Source organism: Sebastes umbrosus, chromosome 5 (genome assembly GCF_015220745.1).
Source record: "Sebastes umbrosus isolate fSebUmb1 chromosome 5, fSebUmb1.pri, whole genome shotgun sequence".
In the NCBI taxonomy this organism is placed as follows: Eukaryota; Metazoa; Chordata; class Actinopteri; order Perciformes; family Sebastidae; genus Sebastes; species Sebastes umbrosus.
This window is the reverse complement of record NC_051273.1, coordinates 29,354,365-29,375,616: the sequence shown is the minus strand read 5'-3', so window position 1 is coordinate 29,375,616 and position 21,252 is coordinate 29,354,365. Positions and strand designations below refer to the sequence as shown.

Below are 21,252 nucleotides of genomic sequence, written 5' to 3'. Positions count from 1 at the left end.
AGACAAGCGGCGTCTGACGAGGGGTTTAACGGGTACCGCGGTACGGTTTAATGGGGCACCGCGGCACCACCCTGGCTTCACCCCTGCCGTGTGGTTGGACTTTTAAAACCATGATGCTGATGTTTGGAGTCTCTTTTTATAGCTTTTTTTGTCTATTTTTAGAAACAAACTGTAAATAATGAGTCGGCAAAGTTGTACTAACAAGCATTTAATCAACTCAGCGAGTGTTCTTGTTTTGAGGCTGAGGTAGTGTGAGGCATTTATCAACATTATAGCCGAGACACCTCCCCGACAACATGAAAAGCACATGTTGGGAAAGTCCCTCTTTCAGCGCAGCCCCATGATCCTCCTCTTCCTGTGGACAGGATCCCTGTCTGTGTACACAAACACATGATGCATGCCACATTTGGTTCTCGGTGGAAGACGCTGCACACATCTCCCGATGAGAAATGAGAATTTAACGACCGCACCACCGCCGCGGCACGGCTCCGATCGACCGAGCGATCGGCGAAAGAGTTAAGGGATGTTGTTCATTGTCACATGACATTAGCAGCACCGACAGAAACTCTCCACCTCCTCCTCCTGAACCGCCTCCATCCCCCGAACCCCCCAGCCTCCGTACGCACATCTTGCCTGCAGATGTGGCGAAACCGCAAACACTTCAAAGTGCCTCTCCTCAGACCAACAGCGTACCCTGACGCCAACTGTAAATGTCCTGGACACAGTGCACGGAAAATATTAAACCCCCCTAACTCGCAATGAACAGCCGGGCTGAACCGGGGAGGGGGAGGGCAGACATCTAAAAAGGCCTCCTAAAAACACTTAATGACTCATCATTCTGCTGCGCAACAACAAGGGAGAGTCATCTGTGCTGTCTGTCTGTCGTCCAGAAACACCGCGGCTTCCGCTGCCGCCGCCGCCGACGGACGCATCTGCAGCCCACTCATCGCTGCGTCAGATGCTTACCTGGCATCACACGGAGGTGTGTCATCAAAACATCTCTGCTGTGAGTCATGGGCAAAAAGGAAAGACTGCAAAAAAATGATTTAAGGTGGAAGGAGGAAAGAAAAAAGGCCTTTGTGATTAATGTTCATCTGATTGTGTTTGGAGAAAAAAGATCTCAAGGCCTCTCCTCAAGTCAGCTTGGTTAAGATAATGATGTAATTGGCGTGGGGCCCCTAAAGAGCTCCATCACGTCCACCCAGAGACTTAAATAAAAAAGCTGGCTCTTTTTTTTGTGGTTTTAGCCATTATTCTTATTGGTTATGATAACATTTTACACAGCAGCTTAATTGTAGGGAACACAGAAACAGCTTTACAACGTCCGTAGAGCGTCGCCACATGATCAAAAGACCAATTTAACACAATTATATAAACCACTGGTATTAATAGTTCAAATGAAGGTAGATTTTTAATTTGTACCCAAACTGTCTGGTGTAAACGTCCATTGTATTGCAGAGAAATGGTGCAACACTAAACTACGGTACTAACCATAGTTTGGAATGCAATGCACGACTATGATGGACAGTTATGTTCCTGATAAGAACTTTGGATAACAGGGTTGAAATTTACTTTTAAAAAACGTGTCTAATCGATCATATTGCACCGTGCATCGTTCTTTCTTCACCCAGAAACCTGAAATAAATAGTAATCATTGAGCAATATCCAAGTGTCTGGGTGTGTGTGTGTGTGTGTGTGTGTGTGTGAAATCATCTGCAGCAGCACATGTGCTCGCTCGCATGCTTGCATACGCATCCTGCGTTGGATTGCGTGCCTGCACAGACCTCTGCACGCCGTGTGATCACGCAGCTCTGCGCCGCCGCCTCTTCCAAGACGGTGCGGCTCGCTGCCGTTTTCTCATGGAAGATGAAATGCGCTGCTCGCTATCCCCAGAGGGACCGCTGGGAAGGGTTGAAAAACGAGGGGAAACATGGCAACGTCTCCTCTGATTCCACATCCCAGGGAACTTTGACCTCCAGCAGAGAAACCAAAATAAAAATCCCCTTCTCGCTGCCAAGCCAGCACAACAGGAAGATGGGGTCGCGGAGGAGAGGTGGAGGGAGGGAGAACAATGAAGCCTCTCTGTTTGGCTCCAGATGGGTGCTTTTTGACAGCTCAAAGCTTTTGTTCTGCTGAAATAAGGGGGCACTGCTGCGCTTTGCGAGGTTGCCAGACGAATGTAGGTTTCTCATGATGACGCACCGCACCGGGGTTTAATATCACAGAGTGGAGGATCCTCCACCGCAGAGGAGATGTGGTGAGGAATAGACTCCAACCAGTGTGATGTGAGTGGGCGGCTGTGGCTCAGGAGGTAGAGCGGGTCGTCCTTTTAATCACAAGGTTGAAGGTTCGATCCTCAGCTCCTCCTGTTGCATATCGAAGTGCCCTTGAGAAACCCCAACTTGCTCCCAATGGGCCGGCCAGTGCCTTGCATGGCGGCTTCGCCACCATTGGTTTATGTGCGAATGGGTGAATGAGAGGTAAATTGTAAAGCGCTTTGTCTGGTAAGGTAGAGAGTCACTATATAAATGCAGTCCATGTATTAACACTGCTGGGTTTTTATTCCAGCTAACACGCAATGCACACACACGATCATATTCCTACACACAAACAACAACACATTCAGTTCAGGTGCACTGTTGCACATGAAATTAAGTGTAAGTTATTGTGTAAATATACATGCAGGTATGAGCCAGCAGAGGCTCCAATGGAATTACAAATGTGAACACTGGCTCATTTTCTTGTTTTTCCTGTCACATTTTATTTTAACATACCCTGTTTTTGAAAAGGAGAATTGTGATATATGATATCACATTTTGGTGCAATGAGAAATTTTAACACAAAACAAATTTAAAGTGTGCTCTACCATATTTTGGGATTTGGGACCAGTATGAAGAATTTTAAAACAAATGGTTAGCAAATAACAAATTCAAGGTAAGCTATACCAAATTTGGGGATTTTGGGACCACTGTAAGACATTTGAGTTATATGTGCAAAAACCAAAAACACATTTTAAGATAGTAACAAACAACAAATTTGTCTTATCTGTAAAAAAAAAATTGTATTTGGGAGCACTATAAAAACAATGTGGGGATTATAACTTTGACAAATTTGAGATGTGCACTACAACATTTTGGATTTTGGGTGTTTTATAACAAATTTTGGAATTAAAACAAATAACGCATTTGGGGTCGATGTAACAATTTTTGGATTTGGGGGCACAAATTGGGGGACAACAAAATCGGACTATTTATTATATTTTATCTATATACAATAATTAATCATTTTTAGTGTTTTTTTTATGTGTTTTTCTTTTTTTGCACTTTCCATAAGAATGACACTGTACCAGACAGATATTTTTGAAGTTTTAATTTGGTTTGTTTAGGGCCCCAAAACAGTCAGTGTGTCTGTGGGATGGGGGAGGGATTCCAAATTAGACTGTAATTGAAAACAAATCCACATAGTAGTTTTTTTTTGTTGGAGCTGTAATGAGGTTAAGTCACTATTTGCCTCTTCCACTCTGTCAGTCAGAGTGAGGAATCATGTGAGACGGAGACATGCAAGTTGCTGCCCTGCTCCTTGGCTGCTCCTCTAGTCATGGGAGAATAGAGCCAGCATCACACCTCATCCATCCAGCTGCTGAACAACTGACACACACACACACACACACACACACACACACACACACACACACACACATCCCTGTACTTCTATCTTTGTGAGGACACTCATTAACATAATGCACTCCCCAGCCCTTTACCCTAACCTTAACCCTCACAACTAAATGCCTCACCCCAACCTTTACCCTGACCCTAACCTAAACCTGATTCTAACCTAAACCTTAAAACCAAGTCTGAACCCTCAAACAGGCCTTTGAAGACGTGAGGATCGGCCAAAATGTCCTCACTCTCCAAAAATGTCCTCACAGGGAAGGTGTAAAACACAAATTGGTCCTCACAAAGATAGAAGTACAAACACACACACACATACTAATCTACACTTTTCTCATACTGGATACGAAATGTCTGTGCGCAATTATTAATATTTTATGGCACAAATGGGATTCAGATTTGGGTTCAGAGAGTGTATGTGTGTGTGTGTGTGTGTGTGTGTGTGTGTTTTGTGCATGTGGGTGTCACGACCTTAGACACCGTTAAGCCAACAGATCCTCCATTTAAACAATCAAAGTGGATCCATGTGTTTTTGTTTTCCCTCGTCCTCATAAAGCATATCACACATTTGACTCACGGAGGATGCTGTAATCTCTGTTGCGAGTCATTCTTCCTGTGATGGCTTAATGTGTGTGTGTCTGTTTTCATTAAGCTGAAGTCTTGTAATAATCGGCCTTCTGCGGGCCAGAGGTTAGTCAACTTGTTGTACAAAGCTCGGCGGTGGTGGTGGGAAATTGTTTCTTTTCACTATAATTCAGGCCATGCTCACGCACAGTAACAGACGTGAATGTTAACAGGTGTCGTAGTTTAGTGTATATATTACATCAGTCATGGAGGAGCTTGTGTGTGCCTTCTGTGTGTGTTTGTTTTTGTGTGTGTTTAGGGGATCAGTGATTGCCACAAAAGACATATGGGAAAGTGCCTTTTGTTTTTGAAAGTCATGATATATCTTTGCCCTAACGGGAGTTGCTCATTCTTTACCCTAATTTATATCACAGCTAAGGGGCACTTCAGTGGCTAAAAAGTACCCCGATAGACCTAGCAGCCCTTTGATTGGACAAAGTGCCCTTAGGTGGCTCAACTGCCTCACTTATTGGCCCAAATGCCCCTATGATTGTCTCAAGTGCCCCTACGTCTCCCCAAGTGCTCCTCTTGATGGTCCATGTGTCCACTTGGTTGGCCCAAATGCCCTTCTGAATGGCTCCAGTGTCGCTTTGTTCTGCCTGACTGACCCTGCTGTTAAGCCCTAGTGCTTCTTTCATTGACTCAAATTCCCCCCTGGAACCACAACTAGTTGCCCCTGTATTTCAAGTGCCTAATCTGGGTGTCCTTAGTGCCCCTGTGGTCTGCCTGAATGCCCCTGTATTCGGCCCTAGTGGACCGCTAACCATCCCAAGTGCCACTCTGATTGGCCCAAGAGAGCCTAGCGTCTCTCTTGATGGCCCATGTGTTCTTTTGGTTGTCCTTTGCACCATTAGTTGGCCTACGTGCCCTTTTGGTCTGTCTGAGGGACCCTCTGTTTGCCCCTTGTGCCCCCCAAGGTTGGCCCAATTTGGTCCACCCGAGTGCCCTTCTGTTTGGCACTGATACCCCTGTGGTTGCCTCAAGGGCCCCATCGGATGGACCAAGTCACCAAGTACCCCTATAGTTGGCCATTATAGCGGCCGTTTGATTGGGACAAGTGCCCTTTGGTCCGCCTGAGTGTCACTATGTTCCCTCCTCGTGCTTCTATGATCTGCACAAGTACCTTTCTGGATGACCCCAAGTGCCCCTATGATTGACCAAAATGCCCCTATGACAGGACTGTGTCCCCCTGCGATTGGCCAAAATGCCCCTATGACAGGACCGTGTGCCCCTGCGATTGGCCAAAGTGCATACAAAGCCACTCCCCCTGGATGGAGCAAGTGACCAAGTGCACCTCTGATTGGCTCAAGTGCCCCCCTTGTCAGCCCAAGTTCCCCTCACAGGTGCCCCTCTGGTGTGACCTCAGGGCAAAAATAAGCCCTTATCCTAAATGTAACCCTGAGTCTGTGTGCGTAAGAGGTGCCCCTTCTCCAGTTTGGCCCTTAGAGAATCTGTACACACCTCTGCAGTTGAAACATGCACACACACACACACACACACACACACACACACACAGAGAGTGATTGTCAGCCATATCTATTACCAATTCCACGACCATGGATTTGATTTGCAGCAATAAGACAGTACGTGTAATGACAGCATTAAGGCTTGTTCTGCATATATAGAGTTTCAAGGAAAATGAAGACAGATGCTTCTCCCTCGCCGCTCTTACACGTCAACAGAAATAAGGCAAAAACACATTCCTGGTGGCTACGCTGGCTGTGTTTAGCCGCGTCTGTGTGTGTTCTGCCCCGGCACTTGAAGGGCCCAAATAACAGGCGATGCTGGATGTCTTGACTTGAAGCCGGGGCTCCTTGCCATCGTCAGCTGGTAACGTGAGTAATGAGCTCTGTCAGACACTGGCGGCTGACTGATTCTTTCCACCGCAGACGAACCTCCCTGAGAGCTGACGGCCGCATGCTAACGACAGATCCATGCATGCAAATGGCGGCGTTTTTTGACGGGCCCCTACAGAGAAAGGTGATGAGATGACTGGCGTGATACGCCCACTAACTTTTCAGCTTGAGGTCGCGACCCGGTGCAGCACTGAGATTTGGTTCTGTGGTCTTTGGTAGAGATTACAACACAAGGGACAGAGTACGCCTTCAGGACAAGCACTGTACACCGCAAGTTCACTTACACTTCTTTAAGACTTTTGTGTCTGAACTTCTTCAACAATTTTAACTTTCAACTGTCAAACCCTGTTGTATTATCATTATGTGTTAATGTGACTTGAGTGGTTTGGAATGGCAATTTGGGGGAAACAAGGAACAAGTTAAAAGCTCTGAGGGAGTACAGTAGTGTTTCTGAAAATTGAAGTCAATAAAATGGGGCTTGTTTTTGTCAAATGACTTGACAAGAGCAGGGCCTCGACTCCATTTGCACAACGTGTTGCGCAAAACTATATCAAGTCTTTACACCAATATGTTTTCAATTTATATCCTGACGTTCACACATTATAAGACGTTGTCTTTTTGCATCTTGTGAACTTACGGCATTCTTGGCTCTAGATTTGGAGTCTCTTAAAAAGTTCTTAAACTTTTAGCGTGGGATTGAGCGAGAAGAACCAATTAGTTAGCAACTAAATAAATCTCCCAAAGTAAAGTCCTGAAGCATAGCTATGGTTGCATTGGCAAACAGCTCTCCTGAGTTGCCACATTATTTCATGGTTTGTCATGCAGCTCACATCCTGGTGGAGCAACCATGTTGTGACAGATTTTTTCCCCTTCAAGGATGAAGCTTACAAATTTCATCTCCCGGCCTGCTGTGACCCAAACTAACGACGGCTCATTTCTACTCGTCATGTGGGAAACCTCCTGACACAGACTAATGGCCCATTTTGATCCGCAGTTTAAGAAATAATGACACAGTGGAACGAAAAGCAGATCCTTAAGATTTATTATGAAGGCCCGGCATTGTCTCTAAAACGGTTTAATTTTGACAGACAGCTCGAGTTTAGAAAATTAAATTAAAAAATTTAAAAAAACTTCCCTATTTGTTTTACAGTGAGTGATTGTTTCCCTTGACGTGCTCGTGGAAATTTTAAAGAGAAGAAACCAAACAAACAAAAAAGTGCATTTAAAACCTCTGCTTTACGGGACACACCCTTTGTGTTTCTAACACATTAAGGAAACCTTGAGGCCACTTGTAAAATAAAACAACATCTTTCTCTCTCGGCCATAAAATAAAACGAGATTGTCTGCCTCCGCAAAAAAACTCACAGGCAGCACTTTTCTCCCTGTTTTCCTCTGAGAAGAATGACTGTAAATGCGTAATTAAATTAATAAAATAGTCCCGGGTAGTAAATCACTGCCCCCGAGGATGCCTGATTGCACAGCTGTATAACTGTGTTTGTGCATGAATGCGTTTTTGCGTGCAAGCAGGATGCATGCAGAGGTAGGTGCGTGCAGCACTGTGTGGTTAAGGGTTAGCGTATTAAAAACAAAATGGCAACACAGGCTTTAAATGTTCCCCAATCCTGAGGGCAAGGCGCTCACACAGTATTACCTCTGGCGGTTAGTTAGCGAGCCGAGGTGGGGGCGGCGTGGCATTGGGCTTCGGTGCGCGGTGCCAGTTTCTGCCATAATAAAGGCATTAAAAAGCTCCTCATTAAACTATTTTGGGCACAGGGGTTGGCGTGGTGGGGTGCTGAGGGTTGGGAGGGGGCACAAACATTAAGGCGGAGGCACTGGCTGCCAGTGATTCTGTGCCAGGGCACCTCTATGTCACTGGTGGCTAGAGGGATGTAATTACAAACACATGCTTGTTAACGGGGCTCCAGGGGACCTGTGTGATGAGAGAAAAGAGGCTGAAAGTGAGAGAGAGTAATGTTCAAGGGTGTAAAAGAGAAAAAGGTGCAACAGTTTGCAAATAAGGCCACGTTCACACTAATGCAGATAAATGTAGGAATGCATCTTTTTCTTTGCCAGGTAAGCAGTAGAATTAAACCTTTCACATTGCTAAGTAATCGACCAGGAATGTGGAGCCCTGCCGGATGACGTCGCGTTGAGTTGCAGCTAAAGTTCAGCTAGATTCAACTCGGTTAAAGCATAAAGCTTTTTGCTGGAGTGCGTGCTGTGATGGTCTTGTTAGTTCAGAGAATTCACACTGTAAACATTTATTTATCATCAAAAGCTGTCTCACATTTTAACATGCAGAGAAGAGTAAAAAGAAATGCTTAGTGCTGGGGATTCTGGCCCTGCTTCCTATTGGATCGAACCTAATTTTACGGAACCTGCCACCCTTTTGATGTTACTGATGGCGGCAAAAGATCAGCAAAATCATCATATGGGTTGTTTTGCTATGCATTTGCAAAAAAACAACAACTGAGCAATTTTAACAATTAGTTATGAAGACATAACCTGACCCTGTTTGTTACACAGAACCATCTGAGATACCGTCATTAGGAAACCGTTTGGAAGGGCAGGCACTTTCAAACAGTACTTGGGAGGTGATTGGATGAACCATCTGTCAATCAAACTCGTGCCGAAGCCAGTCGGGAGAAGAGTGAAGCAACAGTATGTGACGAACCGGGCTTTCAACTAACTCCAATGTAAACCCACACGTGGCGTTATTTGACGGTCAGATCAAGTGATGTAGCATTTACACAGCGAGAGTCCGTTCAGGGCGGGACGGGTGGTGGATGGGTAAAACCAACACAGGACTTTCAACCAGGATCAAGATGGCGCTAACTACGGCTTGTTTTTTTGTGTTTCTTTTGTTTTTGGTGAAAGTTCATGGATTGTTTTCTCAAGAGAAGACATATTGTATATTGGTAGAATTTCAATTTTTTTATTCTTATTTTATTCTAACTTTTTTATCTATTCTTTTGTTATTATACTGTTTACTTGCACCAACAAAACCAAAGCAAATTCCTAGTGTATACCTCTTATACCTGGCAATAAACAAGATTCTGATTCTGATTCTGATTCTGTTCATGTCCCGTGTGAAACTAAAAGTAACATTGACTTATTTGGTCACATCAGTCTTTAGTCATGTGACTCGTCGGTATCGTCAATCCCGTGAGTCGCTAGTCAGTGAAGTTAACGTCAACCACGACCGTTTCCTAACCCTAACTAAGTGGTTGTGTTGCCTAAACCTAACTTCCTGTGAAAACGGAAGTTTATTTTGAAAGAACACTATGCATGTAACAAACGCATATTGACACGCCGTCCCTGGTCCATCCAAAAGTAATGCAAGAGGGGTAACCCGTACGTCGGACTCCAATGCTGACGGGCACTGACCAAGTGGCGGTATTTGACGAGTTGGGAGTGAGAATGTGTCGGATATATGATCCCTATGTGATTCTCGCGTGATCACGTGACTTCACGAGAATCCGTCTGCCATGCAAGTTAGACGACATGTTGTTTCAAAAACAGTAGTGTGCATGGGCTTCGCTGATGTACGATAGTCAGCCACAGACATATCAGACTTTATTGGCAACACCTGTACTGTGTGATTGGTTGCATTTAAAAACTAAATAAGATCACAGAGGGAGTCGGACGAGACAGAACAAAGCTTCATCCTGCTGAGAGACCACGAATAGGAACGGACCATGTTTGTACCAGATGCTGGTGAAAGTACAGAGAGGAGATTTAGTTGTTTGGAACATCTAGAAAACAATGTGAAAATGCAAAGTATGGAAAAGAACTATGACACATAAAAGAACACCATCAGACAAAAGAGATATTTAAATGCGTCTGCATTAGTGTGGACAGGTCCTAACGAGTGAAAGCATGCGATGGAGTCAGCTCAGGTCACATCAGCTTGAGCAGTGACTCAGACTCGGGGACAAGATGATATCAGAACCAGCATGACATTTGGGAAGTTTGGGACCCACTGGATTGAAGTTGTATCAGGAGTATTTGATTGACATAAATAATAAGTAAGGGTTGTGTATAGCTCTGGCGGGCGCTGCGGCGGAAAGCAGAGTGTTACGTAACGTTTGAGGTGCCTGATAATGATGATGATAGGAAAGAAAGTGGGCTCGCAAGGGGCAGCTCTGCCAGCCTCGCCATGGCAACCGCTCGTGTTTACGTTAAATGTGGGACATATAACAGCGGCGGGGCTCTGATGTGGTGCCGCGGTAATCATGTCACCAAGAGACAGAGAGACAGACGCAGAGAGGGAGAAGCTCTTTGAGAAATGATCAACACCAACAAACTCACTGATGAAAGAGCTCGGCCGCAGATTCAAACGCCTCATTTCATGAATAAATTTAGACGGGCGTTAAGAAAAAGTGCTGCGGTGGCGACAGCAGATACATTTATGAGGCTGTAACTCAAATTAGATAAACAAACGGCAGAAATCAAATTACTCCGCCGTCTATTGTGCTTGACTACTCCATGTGAAGATGGCGGAGACTTTAAAGCTGTTCACACAAAGGGATCGGAGTCCATATGGACATTATTTTCTCACATAACTGAACAACGTCAGTTCATTTTACATTAAACAGTATGTGTCTAAGTAGCAAATAGCTGCTTTCTAGCCAATAGCGTTTTGACTTTCACAAACAGTTGCTCCTTGGGGTTAAAGTACATTTCTTCTAGCCCGATAATTTGACAGAATTTGCTTTTTGTTGTTTGCCTTATTTGTCCAGTCTGACATTGTGGTTTTTTATAAGTGGGTGGGACGGGGGCTAAATTGCCCTGACCAATCACAAACGAGTGACGACCTGTCCCAGCTTATGTCATTTTCAGTTGGCAGAAGCTGTGGGAGGAGTAGTTAACTCATCGTTTGTCATGCCAATCAAAAAAATATGAAACAATGTACAGCATTGTTCTGAAATGTCCCCGTTCTTAATCTCGCCTGCAGAGCTCTGTTGTTTTTCCAACCAGGGAAACCGCCGTCAATAAGGACGACACACACCAGACCTATTTGGATTGTTGAAACAATCAGATGTGGTCTGCGATCCAGATTTTTTTTTTTTTTGTGATATAGTTAGGGCTGTAAATCGATTAAAATATTTAATCGGGATTAATCGCATGATTGTCCATGATTAATCATGATTAATCATGATTAATCATGATTAATTGCAAATTAATCGCACATTTTTTATCTGTTCAAAATGTACTTAATATGTATTCTTATCAACCATGGGAGTGGACAAATATGCTGCTTTATGCAAATGTATGTATATATTTATTATTGGAAATCAATTAACAACACAAAACAATGATAAATATTGTCCAGAAACCCTCACAGGTACTGCATTTAGTATAACAAATATGCTCAAATCACAACATGGCAAACTGCAGCCCAACAGGCAACAACAGCTGTCAGTGTGTCAGTGTGCTGACTTGACTAGGACTTGCCCAAAAACTGCATGTGATTATCATAAAGTGGGCATGTCTGTAAAGGGGAGACTCGTGGGTACCCATAGAACCCATTTTCATTCACATATATTGAGGTCAGAGGTCAAGGGACCCCTTTGAAAATGGCGCTGACAGTTTTTCCTTGCCAAAATCTGAGGCGTTATTTAACCTCCTTCCCGACGAGCTAGTATGACATGGTGACAATGGATTCCTCAGTTTTTTTAGTTTCATGTGATACCAGTATCTTCACTCTAGCTTTAAAACTGAGCCCGGTACAACCTCCGGAAAATCAAATACGTTAATGCATTAAAGAATTTAGTGGCGTTAAAACGACGTTGCGTTAATGCGTTATTATCGCGTTAACTTTGACAGCCCTAGATATAGTTCACACTACATGACTTAAACCCAGATTTTCTGCTCCCTGACAATTTTTGGAGCTCCCCGACAAAAGCCCCTCGCAGAAACATTGCAGATATCTAGCATGCTAAATATCTAGACCGGACTCCGGACATGAGCTACAGTCAATTAGAGTGCAAGACACGGGTTGAGGGGAAACCTGATGGAGGAGGGGTCGCCTGTAACAACAGGAACTTACTGTATGTGTTGCATTTGCAACATGGAGCAAAGTTGTTGAACCTAGAGGAATAAATAGTAAAAAAAAGAGTGGAAACTATTTTGTGAACATGTGCCAACGACAACATCAGCAATGTGTCTCGCGTATGGTATCACTCCTTTTACCGTGCATTTCTCGCATGTGTTTTCATGACAAAACGTAGTAATTAGGAGACCTCATCGGGGATTTCTCCCGGTGAAAGATCTTGTAGTGTGTGACCCCCTGTCACTGGTCAGTCATGTAGTGTGAAAACCATAACGACTTAAAGACTCCCGTTTACACGACAGCAAGTTGTGTAGTGTGAACATTACTGCAATCGAACAACTTGTAGTGTGAACTTACTGTACCTTAAAGAAGCTTGACCCGAGGACTGTTAGTTTGAGAAACGCGGCAGCAGAAACCAAACGTCAACTACCTTCTTTGCCGAAAAACTACCTATAACTTCCTACAAGTAGAAAAACTAGAGAAATGTAACACAATGATATTTGAAAAACAAACTGAACCACAACCTCACATTTCATACTGTTGCCATGTTTGTCCTTTGAGCTTTGTCACATGGTCAATGTTGAATGAATGTGCACACCTACAGTAATCACACATACTATGTATTTTAAGCCCTTCTTACATGAGTGTGTGAGTTGGCATTTTTAGTGTATGTACAGTACACGTGATATGCACTTGGACCGATATCAACGCATGAGCAAACCTTGCAGTTCCGGGTCCCGTTTGTTTGTGTCTATTGTATGCCTGTGTACCAGTATGAATATGTGTGCGTGTGCTGATTTTTGTAACTGGTTCCCATGGCATCAGACCACCATGTTCCCAGTCCCCCAGTATCAGCTGGGCCTGTTGTGGTTTGATGCTGCAGTTCAGGAATCTGTCACACAGAGCAAAAAGCGTCGGGATGTTTAGAATCAGGCCCACAAAATATGGAGGCGGTTTCTGAGGGGAATAGATCGAGACTCAGTCCCTGGATCTGATTAACTGTGTGTTTGTGGGAGGATGTCTTGATCAGTGTGTGTGTGTGTGTGTGTGTGTGAGGGAAACAATTTACATCGTACCCTCCAGATACCATTTTCTGATTCTTGTTCAGCAAGTAGCAGCTGTAGAAGATGTACTCCTTTATGGAAGCCACAAGCAGCAATACAACAATACAAAAGATACTCAGTTACAATTAAAAAACTTTAAGTTTTTCTACTTAAGTAAAAACTGTGGCAGTAAAATGTATGAAAATAAAATTACTTACAGAGAAAAAGTTTAGTTTTCCCAGTTTTGTGACAATAATTTAGGAAGGATGTAAGAAAAGAAGGAACCGTGGTAACATGATGACAAAGTGAGGATGTTTAAGGAAAGTGTGGACATTTTGAAAAATAAAGACCTTTTGGAATGTAAAGACGTTTATGTAAAGTAAAGGCATTTTTTGAACTTTTTGAAAGTGAGTTTTTTGGTAAAGGAAGGATATAGTGGGGACATTTTTGGAAATTAGGGACATTTTATGAAAATAAGGACAATTTCTAGAAAAGTAGAAACATATTAGAAAGTGAGGATATTTTGAAAACACAAGGACAAAGTGAGGATATTTCCAAGAGGGAAGACATTGTTGGATCATAAGGACAATCAATTTTGGAAAGTAAAGGCATTAAAAAAAAAAAATCAGGACAATTATGGAAAAATGGGGATTAATTGCAAAGTGAGGACATTTTGGAACATGACGACATTTTTGGTAAAGCGAGGACATTTTTCAAAAGTGAGGACATTTTTGGTACAGACAATCTGAAAAATGAGAACATAAACACACATTTCATAAAAGAAAGGACAATTTCTGGAAAAGTACGGACATATTAGGAAGTGCGGATATTTTGGAAAAATTAGGACAGTGAGGATATTTCCAAGAGGGAAGACATTGTTGGATTATGAAGACAATTATGGAAAGTAATGTCAATTATTTTTTAATAGGACAATTTTGGGGAATGAGGACAAAGTGAGGACATTTTTGAAAAGTGATGACATTTTTGGTACAATCTAAAAAGTGGAGGCATAGTGGGGATATTTTTGGAAATTAGGAATATTTTATGAAAAGAAGTACATTTTTGGAAAAGTGGGGACAAATTGGGAATGTGACGACAAAATATGGTTTAAGAAAGTGAGGATCTTTTGGGAAAGTGAGGAATTGTTTGCAAATTGTGGACATTTTATGAAGTGAAGACACTTTTGGAATATGTTTAATTTTTTTGAAAATGAGGACTTTTTGAAGAAAGTGAGGACATTTTGTCCGGTCCTCTCAGGGTTAGGTGGAATGAATATGTGTATGTTGGTGGTTGTGGTTTTGGTCATGGTTGTGTTACAGGGGTCGAGAGTTCATCACCACTGTCGTTCTTTGGATTCCCTTCATGATGTTTCTCATCATGTATTCAGGATCTTTCCACCCGGCTGATTCTCTTTTCAAAAACAAGTTAAAACACTTTCAAATCCCAACAGATGTTTCAAAGACAAAACAGCATCGGGGATCTTTTACCAACTGGCTGCTACTTTTAATAAAAGCTTGTTTACAGGAATGCTTTCTATTCATGTATTTGGAGCTCTCTGTAAAATGTATGACCTCTTGTTTCAACCCAACATTTGTATTGTTTTATATCCAATCCAGTAATAAAATCTGATTTTGAAAATAATCAAATCAGTTTTATGTAATTGTTTATGAAGAACATAAAAAGGCCTAACAGGGGATGGTCATAAATTAGCGTAATTATCACAGCTTTTTTTGTTTGGAACAATGAGTCATTATTGCTTTGCATATCCACAAACACGACACATACTTGGGTTTAATGTGATTAACTCCGCTGAGGCTCTGCGTTTCTGTGCCGTAAATCTCTACTCTGCTCACAGCGGGGGCTCCTTACCTCCAGCGCTGCCAGAAAAAGCCCAAATCCATGACTCCTGTTCATTTTGTTCCCCTCCTAAAGAAATCAGGTACTAAGGGCGTGGCAAACGAGCTGAGTGAGAGCTTGTATACAGCTCAAGACTACCAGAAACTCCAGGGGAGATGGGGCACCACTGTTCACAATGTACCTACGCCAGAGGCTGCTAATAGGCATTCTCTGCCTCTCCTTGATTGGGACCAGATGTGTGTGTGTTACACTCTGGGAAATGGCTGAGATGAGAGACAGCGAGGCCGCCAGAGCCACAATAAATTCGTGGAACGGCTAATGAATAAAACAACAGCGGATTAAATGTGCCATAGCTAAAAATAATTTGATTAAGAATCCGATTCGGCGGCCAAATTGTTGGAGACCATGCTGCCGACAGCTGTGCCTTTATTTGAGCTCTGGTGTGCGAGACCACATTTTCCCTCCTAACGAGCTTCTACGAGACTTCGATCGAGGTCTTTTTATGGGGATTTCTGGGCAAAGCTCGGGGCCTAATGAATCAGTTGTCATCACGTGTGATTGCCTGTTTAAAAAGTCCCAAACTTTCTGACTCTGTTTAGGCAGGTTCAGCCGGGGTCAATCCAAAGTCAAAACACTCCCCCTCTTCGTCCAATAACCTGTCTTTATCAACAAGTGTCTCCAGCTCCCTGTCATTTTCATTCATCACAGATCTCAGGGAAGCCACAAGTCTTTTTGGGGCTTGATAACCGCCCCCAAATGTGTAAAAGTGCACCGTAAGAATTAAATACAGGGTGTGACATTTAGAAGAATAGTTCATTTTGGGACATGCATATTGACTTTCCCTCTGGGAGTGAGATAAGAAGATCTATATCAACCTCATGTCTGTGTTCAGTACAGAGCAGGAGTCATAATGTGGTTAGTGTAGCTTAGCATAAAGACTGGAACCAAGGGGAAACAGCTAGCCTGGCTCTGTCCTAAGATTGACTTTTACTTGAACTTGTGGTCTTAGGGGGAGTTACGTACTGGAATTATTTTGTCTGGCAATCATGCATCTGTGCAGCATCTCTGGCTATAAAGATACTGTTGAGCACAGGTTTAGGTTTTTACAGGAACAATGGTAAGAAATAGATGTGTTTATCCTCGCTTAGCACAAACACAGGAAAGAAGCAGTGGGGAGACTTATCTTGCACGGCAGCTGGATTCTCATGATTTCACGAGATCATGCCAGAATCGAGGGAGCATATCGCACGAAAATCAATGTTGTCGGGCTTCAAGTAATGAGTTTGCGGACCAATCAGCATTCTGTGGGGAGCTTCTGGCAGCTACAGGGCGGGGTTTTAGGTGTATGAGGTGACACGGAGAGGCGACTGTTCATTCTAAACAACAATGGCGGCTCCTGAAGAGGTTAGCGTAGCTGCTGCAATAGCATCAGTTCTATCAGAACTGGAGAGTATTTCTTCATTGAAAAAAAGAGAGAAGAAAGAACGGAACTGAAGGCTTTTCTCGATGGAAAAGAGGTTTTCGCTCTTCTCCCGACTGGCTTCAGCGATAGTTTGATTGACAGATAGCTCATCCAATCACCTGCCAAGTAATTTTTGAAAGTGCCCTCTTTCCAAACAGTTTCCAATTACGGCTTCTCGACAGTTCTGTGTAACAAACCATCTGACGTGTCAGGTTTGGGGGAGACTCCTAATCTCTGAAAACAGGTAAATTATACAAACAAGTCCAACATTAACTTATTGTAAGTTGTGTATTATTTCCTAGGACATTAGTCACCAATCCAACTGAGATGAGAATCAGCTGGGTTTGTTTGCAGGTATGTATGAGCGCAAAGCTGTCACTTTTATGGTGTGTTCAGGCTGCACCCAGTGGTAGTTGGTTAGAGAACTGCTCCCTAATTTTTTTTGAATTGGCTACTTCTACACCTGTTCTATCAACAGGTCCCCAAACTAAACAACATTTCAAAGTGTCCCATAGTTGGAGGACGGAATGTGAACGGTGACCTTCGGTGTGAAAGTCAGACACTTTGATGACCCAACCATTCATGACCTCCTCCTCATGCTACCTGCCTTTGCTTCTCAGAGACATAATTTGCATGACTACAAAAGGCCGCTTGGTACAAACAACAGGCCCCGTTCAGCTGTGTTGTATACAAAAGAGGCAACTGGGAGTTGATCAAGTTAGGCTGTTTCCACCTGCTTCCTGTGTTTGTCCTAAGCTACGCTACACCGGGATCACTATAGGACCCACAGAGATTAATTGTGTCCATTTTCTCATCTGACTCACAGTATGAAACCAAACAAGCATACTTCCCATATTTCCTTTAAATACTTCTTAGGAACAGATGATCCCAAAGAGAGTTCACATTTGCAGCTTGTTTGAGATCCCTGTGATGGATGGAGGGGTCTGTACGCCTCTGGCTCTTTATTTCCACTTCTAGTACTTCCCTCGTGTCCTTTTGTTCTACCCCTGCCCTCCTCTTTCTGTGTCTGAGTGTCTGTCTTATCTAACTGCTTGTATTTTTCATCTCAACACAAGCTGACAGCCCGACTCCACTCCTGACTTCCACCCGTCCGAGGCTGCAGCTGGCTGCTGGGCTCCCAGGACGAGCCCCGAACGTCTGGACGCCTGACCGTTGAAGGGCCTGTTGAAAAGCGTTGAAAGCCTGAACGCTGTCCAAAGAGCTCACCGGTGCGTACAAAAGGCCCCGCACATTGGACGGACTGCCAGGGGAAATAGAGCGTGGAGGCAGGTGAGACAGGGAGGCATTGTTTGGTCCTGACTCTCGCCCTTACAGGTGAGACTCCTCAGAGTCTGCAGCACAGACCTCTGTTCAGATGAACCAGGGACACTCTCCAAGAACATTAAGAGGGCTTGGCGGGAGGCTGGCAGGACACGGACCGAAAGCAAAGTCTGGAGGAAATGGTAATGATGGTAGAGGAGCTCAGGAGAGGCTCTTATTCAGAGGTTTGACAGCCTTTAGCTTTAGCAGAATTAAGTGATGATATCTGTAGTTTTGTGTATGTTTTAACTTCATCAACACCAAGGATTGTTCAAGCTTGAGTCAAAGGTTTTTCCTGTGATTTTAAAATTGCTATTCCGAGGAATATATCACTCTTTTCCTGGGATTCCCAGGATTTCTCGCTAATTTTAAACAGATACAAAATATGCGATTAATCATGATAAACTATGGACAATCATATGATTAATCGTGATTAAATATTTTAATCAATTGACAGCCCTACTCGGAATAAAATAAAATAGAAAATAAGTTTGATTTAAAAACCAGAATGGCATATAATTATTAATCATAAAATAATGTTTATTCTAATTCTCTTATGTTACTCTTTCATAATCATAAGGAAATGTGATCATATTAGTTATTTGTTAGCACAACAAATCCTCTAAAATTGACTATGCTGACCGCGAAGAATAATTTGATCCTCTGCGTATCAGCATATCCTCTCACCAGTTTTACATCCGAGTGGTTATAAATGAGCATCTGATCATCTGACGTTATTACTGTTGCAGTGACAAGGATAGAAACTCCATTCTGGCATGTTATTTCAGTGTTTTGAGGAATGGGAGCATTGTCCTTGGACGTTAAGTTGTAAGTAACGTTCAGACAATCTTCTACACTCGATACATCTTCTCCAAATGAAACATCAAAAGACATTGTTTGTCTTCTAGAACGACACGTAGAAATGATTTATAATCTGACGCCCCCATCAGCAGGACATCATCTATCTGGGCCTCTCAAAGCTGTTACAAATCACTATTCACCAAAATAAATCTGTTTTATGATGTGACACCTCTACAGTTGAAGTTTAGGCACAAAACCTACTTGGTTAGGTATAGGGAAAGATCAGGGTTAGGGTTAGAATAAATACTTTGTTAGGGGACACTTGTCACTGTGACAAAAAGACATGGTTACCCTGTCCCTGAACTTTGGTGAAAATTCCTGGCAAAGCCTTGTCCAAAGCCACAGAAATGTATTCAAAATTGTATTCAAGATCCCAGAGTCTTCAAAAAAAATACCAATATGCTTGCTAGAATTGACACTGTCACTTGTGTCAAACAGAAAAGCAACTTAAAGGAATAGATGGATCCAAGATGGAGCCGGGAATGGCAGCCTCCGTGTTGTGTTCTTTTGGAAGTAGGGCTGTCAAAGTTAACGCGATAATAACGCGATAATAACGCGATAATAACGCGATAATAACGCGTTAACGCAAATTTGTTTTAACGCCACTAATTTCTCTAACGCATTAACGCAACTTGCGATTTTTAGGTTGTAGCGGGCTCAGTTTTAAAGCCAACATGTCATACTAGCTTGGCTGGAAGGAGGTTAAATAGCGCTCCAAAGTTGCACAAAATTTTGGCGAGGAATAACTGTCATGGCCATTTTCAAAGAGGTCCCTTGACCTCTGACCTCAAGATATGTGAATGAAAATGGGTTCCATGGGTACCCACGAGTCTCCCCTTTACAGACATGCACACTTTATGATAATCACTTGTAGTTTGGGGCAAGTCATAGTCAAGTCAGCACACTGACACACTGACAGCTGTTGTTGCCTGTTGGGCTTGAATTTACCATGTTATGATTTGAGCATATTTTTTTATGCTTAATACAACTGAACACTGAGTAAGACATTTTAAGGCAACCAAAATGTTACAATTAACTTTCATGAACTAAAAACACACTATGAAAGGGTTAAAGTTGTAACACGAAAACACGGACAACTCCAAGACCAGAAAACGCCGTAGTAGCGACCTATCACTCACAAAGTAGCCACGCCCTAAATCATACCCTGCTTTATGGTCTATTTGACTCGAAATGGGACTCTAAATTTGATTCTAAATGCAGTACCTGTGAGGGTTTCTGGACAATATTTGTCATTGTTTTGTGTTGTTAATTGATTTCCAATAATAAATATATACATACATTTGCATAAAGTAAGCATATTTGTCCACTCCCATGTTGATAAGAGTATCAAATACTTGACAAATCTCCCTTTAAGGTTCATTTTAAACAGATACAAAATGTGTGATTAATCGTTATTAACTATGGACAATCATACCATTAAAATACATAAAATACAATTGACAGCCCTACTCGGAATAAAAAAAAATAAAAATGTGAAAATCAAGGTTCAAGAGCTTAACAACATCAATACAAATCCTGACGAAGGAAGAAGATAAAACAGATTACTGAATCAGAGCAGCACTTTCTTTTCTAAAGAAAACAGGGAGGGTGGAGGCATACACAGGAAAATTGAGAGACAGACACGGAGGGCGAAGAGAGTTAGAGATAAAGGGAAACTGCGTGCATGATGTCAGGCCGCTGTTCAGCGCTGCAAACTGGCTGCAGATGGCGGAACGAGAGGTCAGGGATGGAAATTAAAGAACAAACTCAGAGCAGCAGCTGAGGGGGAGAGGAGGTGCTCTGACCGGGACGAGGGTCAGCGTGGACCCGGCATACAGATTTTTTAAAACAGCAATTAGAAGTTCCTCCAGCTTCCAGCTCAGAGCCACGGCGACGGCCTGACCCCTAATCATCCTCAATTTCGTTCAGGCTCTGACTCTCTGATACATGTCTCCTCGGATTGGCTGTTTATTTTTCACAGCACTTCCTGTTTGATTGAGCACCACGGGCTGTATGTCTTTACGGATCGCAGGGAGGGCAAAGGTGACATGCACACTTACTACACGTGGTAAATCATCCACCACCACGAGCAGTCAATCTTCTTTCCACAAAAAAATGTATCTCCTAAATTCCCATTCCTTACACAGAATAGGGCTTAATGTATGCAGACGATACTATGGTTTATTTCGTCATTCAGATTATATGATTATTTTAACTTTGTTTCGTAGCAATTATGTGTTTTGCATCAGTTTAGAATTGCACATGGCTACAAATACTACAACACCCATGAGCCTCGGCCACTGTTGCTATATAGAGGAAGTCAGAGGCGGGAATCATGTATCATGCTAAAAGACCAGGCTAAAGGTGCATTCAGCCAATGTACCAACTGTACATACGTAAGCTGTAAGCTATCTAGCTAGTGTGCCAGTCTGTGTGTTGACTGACAGAACTGTGTACATTTGTGAAGTACATTCATAAAGCTCCAGAATACGTGATTTAAAAA

The 21,252-nt window shown here is 42.9% G+C and overlaps 1 long non-coding RNA gene across 1 annotated transcript in view; it reads left to right on the top strand.

Annotated features, from left to right (window-relative positions):
* The window catches only part of LOC119487925, a 32,600-nt gene that overhangs the window by 8,897 nt on the left and 2,451 nt on the right, over positions 1 to 21,252 (top strand). Inside the window, exon 2 of the long non-coding RNA XR_005206823.1 lies at positions 17,645 to 17,858. This is a non-coding gene — a long non-coding RNA (uncharacterized LOC119487925). The remainder of the gene's footprint in view (positions 1 to 17,644; positions 17,859 to 21,252) is intronic.